This window comes from Phalangium opilio, unplaced genomic scaffold (assembly GCF_054372755.1).
Source record: "Phalangium opilio isolate 3A_F unplaced genomic scaffold, DU_Popi_V2 ptg000042l_1, whole genome shotgun sequence".
Classification (NCBI taxonomy): domain Eukaryota; kingdom Metazoa; phylum Arthropoda; class Arachnida; order Opiliones; family Phalangiidae; genus Phalangium; species Phalangium opilio.
Genome location: NW_028324166.1, coordinates 10,366,112 through 10,381,009, shown reverse-complemented (window position 1 = coordinate 10,381,009; position 14,898 = coordinate 10,366,112). Strand labels below are relative to the sequence as shown.

Sequence of the window (14,898 nt, the reverse complement as noted above, 5' to 3'; positions counted from 1 at the left end):
TTGCCAATCAAGTCGCCGAAGTTCAATAATAATAATAATAAAATTTTGGTTTATTAGTGCAAATCAACAGTACATTTTGAGTACCTACAAGGATTTACACTTGTGCATTAGAGCACTATTAAGTTAGAATAAAAAGAGAAATGTCTCTTTTAGTGTCATTAAAATGTGATTTCGGCATCACCTTTCCAGGATAATTTGTCGAGGAGTCAGTCCTTTTCTGTTGAAAATGTCTGTTTTTCGGCCAAATTTGTTGAAATTTTCCATTATGCGGCTAATGGGTCGAATAGATGATATTTCAGCTTTGAATGGCTTGTAATTTGTAAGTCTGGTTTTTTTGTTGGGGATATTGAAGTTCAGTTCGTGGACTACTTCACTGCAATCTATTTCATTTGAAATTAATTTTTGTAGGAACATGATATCAGCCTTGATAAATGTGTCCTTGATAGTATCTATGTTCAGTTTTTCCAGCATGGTTTCATAATTATGATTTGTTTTATAACAGAAGTACATTTTGTAGTATCTAATGAATTTTCTTTGAATACGTTCTAACTTGGTTTTCTGATAATCACTACATGTGCTGTATGCCAGAGATGCAAATAATAGTTTTGGCTTGACTAGCGTGAAATAAAGTTTCTTAAAACATGACGCCGAATTTATATTTCGGGATATTTTTAGCGCTAAGCATATCGTCCTTATACATTTAGTGTATATATTGTCGATGTGGTTTCGGAAGTGCAGTCTGTCTTCGAATATTACGCCTAGGTCGGTTATTTGACTTTCCCGTTTGAGGATTTTTCCGTTCAAGACATAAGGATAGATGATTTTACTTTTTTTACGAGTGTATGATATAACAGCTGTTTTGTTCTCGTTTATAGGGATATTATTAGTTAAGCACCAATGGTTAAGGCGAATTAAGTCAGCTTGTAGATTCATGCAGTCAGTTGTATTTTTGATTTTATGAGCAAGTTTTTGGTCGTCGGCGAATAGCGTGGTCCTTGAGGTCAGAGTGTTCACTGGTAAGTCGGAGATATAGATGTTGAATAGTAGAGGGCCTAATGATGAACCTTGTGGAACACCGCAGGTAACCTCGTACTTTACATTTGTGACATCTCCATTGACTTTTAGTATATTTTCCCTTTTGTTTAAATAGCTTGTGTACCATTTAAGGAGGTTCCCGGACAGACCATAGAGGTGTAATTTTTGTAGTAGTATGCGGTGTGATACTCTGTCGAAGGCCTTTGCTAGATCAATGTAAATTATGTCGACTTGCCCCTTATTCTCGAATTCTTGGCTAATGTACTCCAACGTACTGATTAGGTTCGTTTCGACTGATCGGCCTTTGACAAATCCATGTTGATTGTCGGGTAGGTTAATTTTGAACCATGAGTAGAGTTTCTTACTCATAATCATATCGAATATCATGCAGAGGGAGTTTAGTAGGGATATCGGTCTATAGTTTGAAGGGTCTCCTTCCGACCCCTTTTTGAAAACAGGAGTTATCAGGGCCTCTTTCCAATTGTTTGGGAAGCAACCCTGCTCAAGGGAGAGGTTATATAGATATGTAAGGGGGCGTACCAGTAGGTCCCCACACCCTTTAATTATAAAGTTTGGTATTCCATCCGATCCCGATGATAATTTGGGTTTAAGATTTTTTATGGTATTTTTAGTTTCGTTTTCAGTGATACGGCAATCAAAGTACTCTCGTGGGACCTTGTCTTCCGGTATGTTAGGGAAGCTACTTGTGTAGTCATGGGCTATATTTGAAAATATGTTTCTAAATTCCTTTGCTATATCCGTGCTGTTGGTTACAAAGTTTCCACCCGACTTGAGAGTGATATTGTTTTTCTTTGATTTGGTTTTGCCGTTCACGTATGTCCAGAATGCTTTGGGGTCGTTCCTAACGCTATCACAGATTTTATTTGAGTATGCTCCCCTGTCTTGCTTTAGTAATGTTTTTACCGTAGCCCTGGCTTTTTTGTATTTTCCAAGGTCTTTCGCATTGTTTGTTCTTTTGGTTTTCTTATGGTAGTAATTTTTATTCTTAATTGCTTTAATTAGATCGCGCGAATACCAGCTTGGGTATTTGCAGTGCCGAACAGGTATCGTCGTAGTAGTTCGGGGAATACTGTCCTGCATTGCCGACTGTATGGTTCCTTTAGTGTAATTTACACAATAGTTTAAGTCTTTTGATTGATATATGGGAGCCCAATCCGCACTCTTAATTATATTATAAAGCCTATAATAGTCCCCTTTTTTATAGTGATATCTTCTACGTTTGTCTTCAGTTATGGTAAGATTTTCATTCTTTTTGAATGCCACAGTGAATACTGGATGATGTGGGTCTGTCGGGACTAAAGGGGTGTCGTTAGGGTATTTAATTGTATAATCATGGCTGTTGTTTAGAAGGCAGAGATCGAGTATATTGTTACACATGTTGGACTTCGAGTTTAATTGTTCTAAATTGTTTATGTGTGCCAGTTCTAAGATATGTTCCGCTTTGTGTTTCACATGCGATCTACACGCGTTGGTTTCCCAGGTAGTCCAATTTACGCCTGGAATATTGAAATCCCCTAGGATAATTATATCACCAGTAAATTTAAGTAGTTGACTTCTAAGGTTATTTGTTAAATCTTCATAAGTTGCTATACTAGAAACCCTTCCAAGCGCACAATGGCGACACGTGGCTGGCAACGCGAATCCAGCTGATTTCGCATCGAGGGAATGTCAGCCCAAGAACTTGGCAATTTTTCTCTATGGCTTTCGCACGATAATTTAACGGAACCTGAACAGCAGATGGAAGAACCCGAATACTGTCTCGTCGAGGAAAGAACTGTCAAGGTCTACATGGTTAGATACCAATCCGAAGGCACATTGCTCTTGTCCTATTCTTCCCTAAGAACACTAATCCGAGTCACAGCCATAATCTTCAGGATGATATATAATTTCAAACAACCAAGTAAAGATGCTTGGACAAAGGGGCCATTGTCAACGAAAGAATTGGACGATGCACTTTATCACTGGGTTAAGGTAGTACAGTCTGAACACTACCCCAAGGAGATTAATCAGCTGAAAAGGAAACTACCCATTTCACCAAAAAGCAAACTGTTACCACTCTAACCGTTCGTGGGTCGACATGACGAGTTGGTGGTCGTTTGCGGAATGCAAATTTACCCTTGAGCCAGACATATCCAGCCATTCTTCCGCGACAAAGTCGTTTAACGGATCTCCTAATAAACTATGAGCACACGAAAAGCTTCCATCGTGGATCACAACTTATCATAGCAAACCTCCAACAAAGGTTTTGGATCATTGGCATCAGGGATGCAGTAAGATATCAACTAAAGAAATGCATTCGCTGCACTCGTCAAAAAGCTATGATTGTCCAACAAATGATGGGCGATTTACCCTCAGCGAGAATAAATAAAGCCAGACCATTCCTGCAATGTGGGGTGGACTACGCTGGACCGTTTCTTCTTCGCGTCATAAAAGGCCACGGACACAAGATGTACAAGGCTTATCTAGCTCTGTTCGTATGTTTCATGACTCGAGCCATGCACTTAGAACTAGTAAGTGATATGACCACAGCAGCATTCTTGGCCGCACTCAAGCGCTTTGTCGCTCGAAGAGGAAAATGCCAGAGCATGTACAGCGACTGTGGAACAAATTTCATGGGAGCTGATCGAGAAATGCGTGAGTTTTTGAAAGTCATCGCAAGCTCGCCACACCAGAACAATTAAGTCTCAGGGTGGCTAGCAGACGAAGGAATATCATGGCATTTTAACCCGCCAGCGGCGCCACATATGGGAGGCTTATGGGAAGCGGGCGTAAAAGCCGTGAAATACCATCTGAAGAGAGTAGTTGGCAACGCAATTTAACAATGCAAACTCTCCTTTGTCAAATTGAGGCGTGCTTAAACTCCCGTCCTTTAACAGCTATAAGCACCGATCCCAACGACCTCACTGCTTTAACGCCTGGACATTTCTTAATTGGAGAAGCCCTAACTGCCATTCCAGAAAGACCAAAATGGGCAGCAGCCAAAGCTATCTTAGCAGTTGGAGATCTAGTATTACTTAAAGATGAGGATCAACCTCCCACCAAATGGAGAATGGCACGCATTCTTCAATTACATCCAGGAGCAGATGGTTTGGTGAGAGTGGTCACAGTAAAGACGGCAACAGAAAAGGAATTAAAAAGACCCGTCGTCAAAGTTTGCAAATTACCGTAATAAAATTTTAATGTTTAAATCAATATTTCAAGGCCGGCGGAATGTTCGATACCGATCTCTCGCAAAAGTAAAAATTCTTAACCCTCTACGACCAAGCCCTAAAACCTGTAACAACGACAGGCAGAGAACGGGTTTTCGTGGGTACTCTTGTACCCGTACCTGTCCCTTTTGTTAAATTTTTCTATCACATATTTTCGTCAGTCGCGAATTCCACTCCCTTCAAAGAGGTTCGCTCTTGTTTTCAAATTCTTCCAATAATTAAAAGTTCGATTTGTTTACTTTAACTGTGTATTAATTTCTCACGACACCGAACACAATGAAATATATTAGTGCCAAAATGCTTTAAATGGTTCACAATTTAGAAAATTTGTAGTTATATTATATCAAAAGTAATATTAGAAACCTCCCTTCGGGAGGAAAGTATACAAAGGTGAATTTTCCCGATACATCCTCCTACCGCGAATGTCCCCGCGCACTTATACAGCCGTAAACAAAGTTTAAAAAATAGAGCCACGCCGCGTAGAGCGTAGGAATACATTCTCTGATCTCGCGATTGCGTCGGCTGCTTAAGTTAAGTCGATTTCACAGACTCATTGTAATTTTAAACTTTTCCAATAAAATAATTCATGCAGCATTTTTAGATTTTGATGATAATCAATCATTAATAAACAGGCAGTAACTCGATTATAGGATTTTCATAAGTCTTTGCATAAAATTTGAATTAAACCCTTACCTTGCCAAGGCATATGACTAATACTATACATAGATAGATTTTAAAATGATGTTATTATCTATCTCGAAATTTTGTCTTGTATTCATAATTTCCATCTTCTTGGCTTCACAACAAACTAGATTTTCGTTGCGAAATAAAGCGCTTTTTTCCTCTTTCCCTTTCCAACGACCATATCAAAGGATTAGGATCTACCGTACCTTGTCCATGAGCAATAGTGTCTGAATATGGTATTTGGCGGTTCGAGGATGTCTCGCGTGTTTTAACGTTATGCCTATGGCGTCTTGTATACTTCCCTCCCGTAGGGAGGTTTCTTATATTACTTCTGATTATATTCATGGGGACAGTTCTGAGTGGAGAGGCCTCTTTCCCATTCATTTAACGGTATGCACAATCTGTTATATAGGGGTGTGTCAAGAACTATATTTTGAAGTAGTTTTGTTAGTACTTCGTGGAGTAGTGGCTTGGCAATGCCATGTGTCTAAGCGTTGAGCAACTCGGGGGATAGGTTCAACGGAAATGCACATACCCAATACAGTGATAATGCTACGAAATTCTCGAATGCCCAGTAGAACTATTTCATAGAAGCTTGATAGGCCCGGCTCCTATTACACAATGTACATTAATTTGAGGGCTTCAGTATCGTAGGAACGGTGGGATTCAAGGGTACATTGTACCTCCCCTCTAAAATTTTACTACGGCGCCTAAATGGGTCAAAAGGGGCGCCAAAATGATACTGAAGTAAAAAAGAGCTGAATAGACTATTGCCGTCGTAGTGGCGGAGCTAGGAGCCCGTCTTTGGTAAGACATGAAAAGGGGCGCAGATCTGGGACGCTGATGACCATTCGCGCCTGCGCAGAAATAAATACCGAATTGGTCTATTGTGAAAATAAAGCAAACTCGGAGAAGACTTGTTTTGGCAATGGCAGCAAAGTTGCACGACCAAACCCAGTGTTTTTTCGAAAGTTTGCAACTTAATTGGTCTCTTTTATATGTCTGCCACTTACGCTTCAGCAGAAAAAAATTTTGAAGTAATTATTTATAATCCCAGCTCTATGACGTCTTAAACGCAGAATTAGCGAGATCGCATTTGCTCGGATTAAAAAATCGCGGATCTCGCTTGCTCGCTCAGGGGAATTTAATTTCAATTTTCCCATAATTGATTTCTAAATAATTTTTTTGGGGGGTTTTATTTGAAATGATAGGAATTACTTTGCATTCTTCCAATTGAGTTTCGCCTAAGACCCTCAATTTCAAATGTCTAAGCTCACAAATTAAGCTCAATTATAGCACAGGCTTTTAAAATATCTTTAATTATGAAAATAAGTTTTTTTTTCTGAAAAACCTCTCTTCCTACCTGACCCTTTTAAATAGCTTGATTTGGTCATTTTCAGTCACTTTTACGTCTCTTTTTGCTTATTGTTCCTTTTTTAATTATTAGTCACTTTTCCGAGTAAATCTGAATGTGTGTCTTCTGTGCGAGCCCTTCAGTATTTTATTATATCCAGGTGAAATGTAACGCACTTCAAGGAATCTTAAATTCTCACTAAAATAAAATTATCCACACTCATATCATTTATGAGTCCTATATAATCCTATAATTTTATGAATCCGGTTCCATAAAGCAAAATCCTTTAATTTCCTTTTAAAAAATATTTTTAAAAGAGTTGGTGCCCTGACTTACGAGAAACAATGACTCATAAAAGACCAGAAGTGGATCATTTTACAGCTCCCTAGAAGTACTGGACGATATAACATCGCCGTGCATCAGCATTGTCTCCTAGCACTGAAGAGAAAAGGGTATATGCGAAACGCAGCGGCGAATTCGTGAACTAAACCAGAGGAATGATTTTGGCGCGAAAGAACTTTTTAATAAGCGGGGCAAGCAAACGGAAGTAAGTGGTAGCTAATGAGGAAAGGTTTGAGAGAGAAGAGCGCGGAAGGAAACAAGTTGTTCCGTACAAAGTGTTGGGTTGTGAATATAATAGTATAAAGTCCACTTTATTTTTCCGATTTTAAAAAATAATTGGCGGTCTATGGGTATTTTTTAAACGCTTGTGTTGAAAAGGAAATTAATATGAATTCAAATGATCAAAATAGCCTTCATCATGCTAGAATATTTTTAATGTATCCTTAGTACAGCACTGAGCTTCCACCGATCTAAAGGTTTTTAGCCGTGATAGATGGACCGATTTATTACTAATTAAAGGTTATGTGCGTCGACATAGAAATTTGTTTTGCTTTTTTAAGTGTGACCAATTTTTTCAATGCTTTAACGTTTTCCGTTTGCGAAAGATGCTAGTCAATATTTTCAGTTTTACAAAACGTTTTAGTCGCTTACGGTTAAGTGCTTTTAATATCACATAGATCGTGTTCAGATGTCTCTTTAATGTGGGCATTGCAATTATTTACATTGATCCTAGGCGGTTTTCCTAATTAGCAAAGAAACATAAGCCATTCTAAATAAAAATTATAACGCGATAACAAGCTTCACACTAATCATGACACTGACGGCGGTCTGACAGCCATTATCATCAACCGGAACTTCCGTAGGTTAACCTATCTCAAGATCCGGGTTAATGGGAAAACTATACTTGTAAAACTGAGCTATAGATGGCGGGCTTGGATGTCTTGGAAGAAAACGCTGTTTACAAAAGCATAACCTACGTCCAGTACTTATAGGGAGCTGTAATATTATTCACTTATAAAAAGACTTAATCATTTAGAAACATATCCATAGAGGATTTATAAAATTGATAAAAATTTCTTGTGCAAAACATTTTGCACAAACCTATCGGACACCAGTTTTTGGAAAATCGTAATAATTCACCATTTCACTTAATTAAAGTACAATGTTTCAACCTTGTTCAATGTATTTTTCGACATTTTTCTTATCTTTGGGGAGGGGGTGCACAAATCCATAAATAGACTGTACCCCCTAAATTCGAAACGTTCCTACGCTCCTGAAAAAAGTCATATAAAATATCTGTTAACTTTACGAAATGTCGATAATAATATTGCCTTTTTTTAGCCACATCGTAGTATACGATGAGGCTCTTAGTTTGACCCGAGCCGTCGTCGTCGTCGTCGCAGTAGTAGTAGTGGCCGGGGTTGTCGCTTCGTTATCGTTAGATTTTAGATTAAAAGGAACCTTATATTACCACAACCGAGGGGTCGGACGTTCGGCATTTTAGTGTACGGGATTTTGAGATTTCAAGATTTTGACCAAGATTTTGAGATTTTCTCCAGATTTTGAGAATCTGACTGAGATTTTGAGAATCTGACTGAGATTTTAGAAATCTTGAAATCTAGTCCAAGATTTTAAGATTTCGGGATTTTCATTGAGATTTTCAGATTTTGAACGCGATTTCCAGATTTTGAAGGAGATTTCGGGATTTTGTTCAGGGTTTTCAGATTTTGAAGGAGATTTCGGGATTTGGACAAGATTTTCAGATTTTGAAGGAGATTTCGGGATTTGGACAAGATTTCAGATTTTGAAGGAGATTTTCAGATTTCGAGGAGATTTTCGGATTTTTGATGAAATTTTGGGTATTTGCAGGGGATATCAAGATTTACTAATAACTTCCGGTGTTGAAAGGATATTTCGAAATATAGGTTTAGGTTTTAGACTATAAATTGGTTTTAAATTACCGTAATGAATACCGGAGAAAAATCGACAAAAATAGTCTAATCTGTAATACAGTACTCTTATATAGCGCAGGCGCCAAAAATCGAGATGGAAGGCAGAGTTTTACCCAATAGATGCAAAACGTGTATTGTAAGCCTGGGGGTTTTCAGATTTTCATATTTTAGGGTGAGATTTCGGGATTTTACGTTAAGATTTCGGAATTTCTAGATTTTGATGTGGGATTTCGGGATTTTAGGTGAAGATTTCGGGATTTTCAGATTTTAAGGTAGAGATTTCGGGATTTTCAGATTTTGAGGTAGAGATTTTGGGATTTTTAGATTTTGACGTGAGATTTCGGGATTTTGAGATTTTAAGGGTAAGATTTCGGGATTTCGAGATTTTCAAGCGAGATTTTAATAGATTTCATACGAACTGTACGGGATTTTGACAAACGTCCGACCCCTCGACCACAATCCACCAATAGGGGTAACTGGGCTCGATTAGAGATTTAATTTTAATTAAAATTTCTTCAGGTCGCAGCCGGGAATCGAACCCGGATCGCTCACGCAGTAGACAGACATTCTACCTCTGAGCCATAGAGACTTGACAGAATCCCCGAGTTTTTTATTATTTATTTTTATCTCTAAAATGTCGGGGTGATGTAGGGTGGGGCACCTCTTAATCTGTGGGGTCGGAAACTTTTGAATTTTTATCTGTGGGGTCGGATACTTATGAATTTAAATGTTTGGGGTTTTTAGCCACATCGTATACAGGGTGTTACAAAAAGATGTGTCACAAATTCAGGGGCGCATTCAACGGGTCAAAACAAGACTAAGTCACCAAAGAACTATGGTCCAAAACTGAACACCCGCGGAGATACGGGCCATCAAAGTATCACGTAAAATGCGATGAATTTTCCCTTCAAGTGAAGCGACGAATATGGCTTGACCATATTGTTTTCAATTAATTGGTCATAATTGAAAAAGATTCGATATTTAAGAAACGATCGATTTCGGGGGCAGAGCTAAAATTTGGCAAAGTATTTTAATGTGGCCTAAGGTTTCAACGGCGTTTTCAGATCGCTGTAGTTGCTGAGTGGCTTGGTTTTTCATTCTTTAAAACGATGGCCCATTCAACTTCTTTGTCAAGCCAACGAGTAAAGCGCTTTTACGTGTAAGCAAGATCGCCTAGTTATTGGAAAGATGTCGTGACAACGGCATGAACCTAGTAAAACCGGCATTTTTAACCAGACCCTGGTATTATTACCCAACTCGCATATCTGTTATCGAACCCCTGTGGAAATTACGTTTGCCATCGAACATTCGTGGATATCTGTGTCGTGGGACATTCTTCTAAGACAGATTCACTATCGGCCACGTATGCAATAAATGACGCATACGGCGACAAACGACCAATGCTATTTCTCACGTGATTGTAATACTGTATGACGCGTAATCCTTCGAAAAGTAGTCGCTTAAGTACATTGCTGCTAGTAATGATTGATAACTACACCTGCTAGATCAAATGTCAACTAGTACATTACAATGTTTCTTAAAGGGTCTTAAACATTTGTTTTGCTATAAGAAGGGACTGTGCTAGTTTCAATCACTTCAGGAAAAACTTACAGTCCTAAAAGTTATGGAAAATTATTCAAACGAGGAGCTAGCCGATATGCACCTTATGTATGGACGAGGATTCGGGAATGCTCTACAGGGCCGTCTTAAGTCTTATATGGGCCCCTGGGCAGTACAGTATATTGGGCCCCCTAATCCCCTATACAAAACAAATTAATCGAGAAATAAAAATATTTATTTTTTTCCTTCAAACAAAAGTCTACAAATTTAATAGTCAACTTCTGGTTTGTCTAACATCTTCTCATAACATTTTAATAGAACCATGATGTTATCTTGGGAAGTTTGTTAGCTTTCTCTTTCTCCTGCACAGCTCGTTTTATCTTCTGGGCACAGCTCAAAGTATTAAGTTTCATTTTTGAATTGATCACTAATAATCTCTATTTATAGTTTGTCTAACATCTCAGCCGTAATTTTATTCATGACAGGCATTATATTTTAAACAGAGTTGTCTACTTTCAGCAGGGAAAGAAATAGACTTGTACCTCACGTGCCACCTAACAGCGAGAATGAGCGAGAAAATTCCAGGTTTTCTCTCTGCGCATGGGCAAAATGACAGTATAGACTGAGTCTGTTTTAGGGTGAAGGATTCAAACTAAATAAATAAGTCAATATGCGGTTGTGAAGTGAGGCCATGGGGAGGGGGGATAATGTAAAAGCCTAGGTAATGGGTGACTACCTCATAGGTCTAAGATTTTTAGTTTTACATTTTTCAAGTTCGAAGGCCAAATTTTTCATTGAAAAGACTGAATGACCGATGGAAAGTAGTTTAAATTTTCTAGTGGTTTTCTTATGACAAGAAATGTAAAATGAGTATTATTTGGCAATTATGGGGCCCCTGTTCTTAAGGGGCCCCTGGGCCAGTGCCCAACGAACCCAATGGATAAGACGGCACTGATGCTCTGGAAGCCAGGCGCCTTTACCAAAAGATGTTTCCTCAACGACGATTGCCGTGTTGTCAAACTTTCGAGGCGGTAGATCGACGTTTGCGAGAGACAGGGCAACTACGGCGAAGGGGTGGAGCTGGAAGACCGCAAGATGTACCCGAAAACGAAGTCCTGCAAATCTTACAAAATGATCCCTGAACCAGTACCCGCAAGGTGGCCGATCAACTTGATGTAAATCATGTAAAGGTTTGGAGAATCCTAAACAATCACGGATTTCACCCGTACCACTACCAGAAGGTTCAGGCTTTAAATCCAGATGATCATCCAAGGAGGCTACAGTTTTCAAACTGGTTTATCCACCAATGTGTTGCGAACCCCCAATTTCCAGGCATGGTCTTAGTGACCGACGAGGCCACGTTTGCCCAGGACGGAATCATCAACTCTCACAACATGCATCAATGGAGCCAAGAGAACCCGCACGCCATCGTGGTAGCAAGTCATCAAGTCAAAATTAGTTTAAATGTTTGGTGCGGTATTGTTGGAAATCTTTTAATCGGACCGCACTTTCTCCCACAAAGACTTAACGGTCAACATTATCTCCAATTTCTAACTGAAAGGCTACCGAAACTCTTAGAAGATGTGCCCTTGGCTCAGTGGCGCGACGTGTGGTTTATGCACGATGGCGCTCCCGCTCATTTCAGGCGCGACGTTCGGGCACATTTGGACGCCACCTATCCTGGAAGGTGGATCGGTCGTGGAGGACCTGTTGCTTGGCCAGATCGTTCGCCCGACCTCAACCCTTTGGATTTCTTTCTTTGGGGTCATTTGAAGGACATGGTTTACCAAACGGAAGTTCCAAACATCGAAGAGTTACGTCGACGGATCATTGAGGCATGCGAAACCATCAGAAATACACCAGAAATCTTTGAACGAGTTAGTGGGTCTTCCGTTAAGAGGGCCGAAGCTTGCGTGAGAGCTCAAGGACAACATTTTGAACAAATTTTGTAAAATTTAATTAATAAAATACTATCTCGATGCTCATTGCACCCTTTAAAAAACATTGTAATGTACTAGTTGAGATTTGATCTAGCAGGTGTAGTTATCAATCATTACTAGCTGTAATGTACTTAAGCGACCACTTTTCGAAGGATTACGCGTCATACAGTATTACAATCACGTGAGAAATAGTATTGGTCGTTTGTCGCCGTATGCGTCATTTATTGCATACGTGGCCGATAGTGAATCTGTCTTAGAAGAATGTCCCACGACACAGATATCCACGAATGTTCGTTGGCAAACGTATCTTCCACAGGGGTTCGATAACAGACATGCGAGATTGGGTAATAATACCACGGTCTGGTTAAAAACGCCGGTTTTACTAGGTTCATGCCGTTGTCACGACATCTTTCCAATAACTAGGCGCTCTTGCTTACACGTAAAAGCGCTTTACTCGTTGGCTTGACAAAGAAGTTGAATGCGCCATCGTTTTAATGAATGAAAAACCAAGCCACTCAGCAACTACAGCGATCTGAAAACGCCGCTGTAACTTTAGGATAAATTAAAACACTTTACCAAATTAAATGTTTAATTTTTGGTCTAAAATGCTTTTAGCTCTGACCCCAGAATCGATCGTTTCTTAAATATCGAATCTTTTTCAATTATGACCAATTAATTGAAAACAATATGGTCAAGCCATATTCGTCGCTGCACTTGAAGGGAAAATTCATCGCATTTTACGTGATAATTTGATGGCCCGTATCTCCGCGGGTGTTCAGTTTTGGACCATAGTTCTTTGGTGACTTAGTCTTGTTTTGACCCGTAGAATGCGCCCCTGAATTTGTGACACATCTTTTTGTAACACCCTGTATATACGATGAGGCTATTAGTTTGTCCCGCGAGCCTGTGGTGGTGGTAGTGGTGGTGGTCGTGGTGGTGGTCGTGGTAGTAGTTTTTCGCGACTTGGAATGTGGTCAAAGTTACCCAAAGAAATGGTTATGTCAGAGCTAACCGAAGAAATGGTAATTTTTCTTTTGGATTCTAAGAAATGGGGCATAAGTCTAGGTTAGAAAGTATTCGAAACCCGTTGAGACTTGAAGTAAGTGTGCATCGGCATAAGTCTATGTTGTAAGATAATCGGCATAAGTCTATATGTTAGAAGATAATCTCGGCATCGGCATAAGTCTAAGTCATCTCATCATAAGTCTATATGTTAAGTCTATGTTGTAAGATAAGTCTATATGTTAAGTCTATGTTGTAAGATAAGTCTATATGTTAAGTCTATGTTGTAAGATAAGTCTATATGTTAAGTCTATGTTGTAAGATAAGTCTATATGTTAAGTCTATGTTGTAAGATAAGTCTATATGTTAAGTCTATATGTTAAGTCTATGTTGTAAGATAAGTCTATATGTTAAGTCTATGTTTTAAGATAATCTCGGCATCGGCATAAGTCTAAGTCATCTCGGCGGTTACAGAGTCGGCCCAGTGAGCCAAGGCTTAGTGATTTTTCCGAGTCAGTGCCAGTGGGAACTGTGGGATCAGGATCAGAGTCCTGCACGGGCCGGGCTCGAGCCCGGTCCAGCCCGAGGCCCGGCCCGATCGGGTCGGGCCGAGCCGGGCTTTCCACTTTTGAAAATTGTATCGGGCCGGGCCGGGTCGGGCTTTTAAAATTTTGGAAATTATCGGGCCGGGCCGGGGTTTTGTTAATTTTTCAAAATTCGGGCCGGGCCGAAGTTCAGGGTCATCGACTGTATCTGTGACAAAAGAAATTAAAACAACTAAAACTGTATTGAAGGATGCAAAAACGACATTTAATTCCATTTCATTACGAATAAGGAATTTACCAACTTAAAAGTTGCATGTTTCTAATTCAAGTGCACCATAATGAATAAACTTTACTCTAAACCTAATTGTCACTCAGTCGTAAGCAGACGAACACTAGCAGACAGGAGAAAATCGATATCCCAGCACGACTTTCGAAACTTTGCTGCCACGCTATTGGTTGGAAAATATCATACTTATTTTGAATTATAGACGGCGCGACCGAGGCGTTTTCTCTTTTCTGTGTCTACGTTTGAAAGTCCCACTGTATTCTACACTACGGAAGCTAGCGTCTCTAACTCCTTTCGTTATTTACCCCTGGTTTGATTGGAACGTTTTGGCGGTTAATTCAAATGTGTGTTAGATAGAGCTAACATAGTGTTAAATGAGCGTTGTGCGTTTGATAATTTTAGCCTTGCTAAAGGTAATTCGAGGGGATAAGCACTAAAATTGGTAATCACTATAACTAAACTTTCTCTTTCAAAAGTTTCTGGGCATAAGTCCTTGTTAGAAATTTATAAGATGCGATAAGTGTGCATCGGCATAAGTCTATGTTGTAAACGCATCCAGGGGATTATCACTAAAACTATCTGTTCTTCGATTCGCCGGAATATTAGAATTACAGCATAAGTAAATTTATACGGTTATAATTTTATCACTGTTTAGAGTAGGGCATCGAGGGGCTATTAACTCTGATTTTATGCACGGTAAATCATTTAAGCATTGAAAAAGATAGCGCTATTCACTCATTAGGGTAAGGTATAGAGGGGTTATCCACTCATTAGGGTAGGGTATAGAGGGGCTATTCACTCGTACGATGTGGCTACTATAACGAGCCCTTGGGCCGTCTTGTTAGTGCTCTATATTTTTCAATAGCCTAATTTGAAGAGATCCAATGCAACCAAATGAAGGATTATTAAAGATCAAAAGTGGCTGCCCCTCACTCGATACGAATCCCGTGTATAACCACGACAATTAA

At 39.4% G+C, this 14,898-nt stretch overlaps 1 protein-coding gene across 1 annotated transcript in view; it reads right to left on the bottom strand.

Annotated features, from left to right (window-relative positions):
* LOC149679097 (ATP-binding cassette sub-family C member 2-like) overlaps positions 1-14,898 on the bottom strand; it is a 35,233-nt gene that overhangs the window by 19,838 nt on the left and 497 nt on the right. The window lies entirely within an intron of this gene.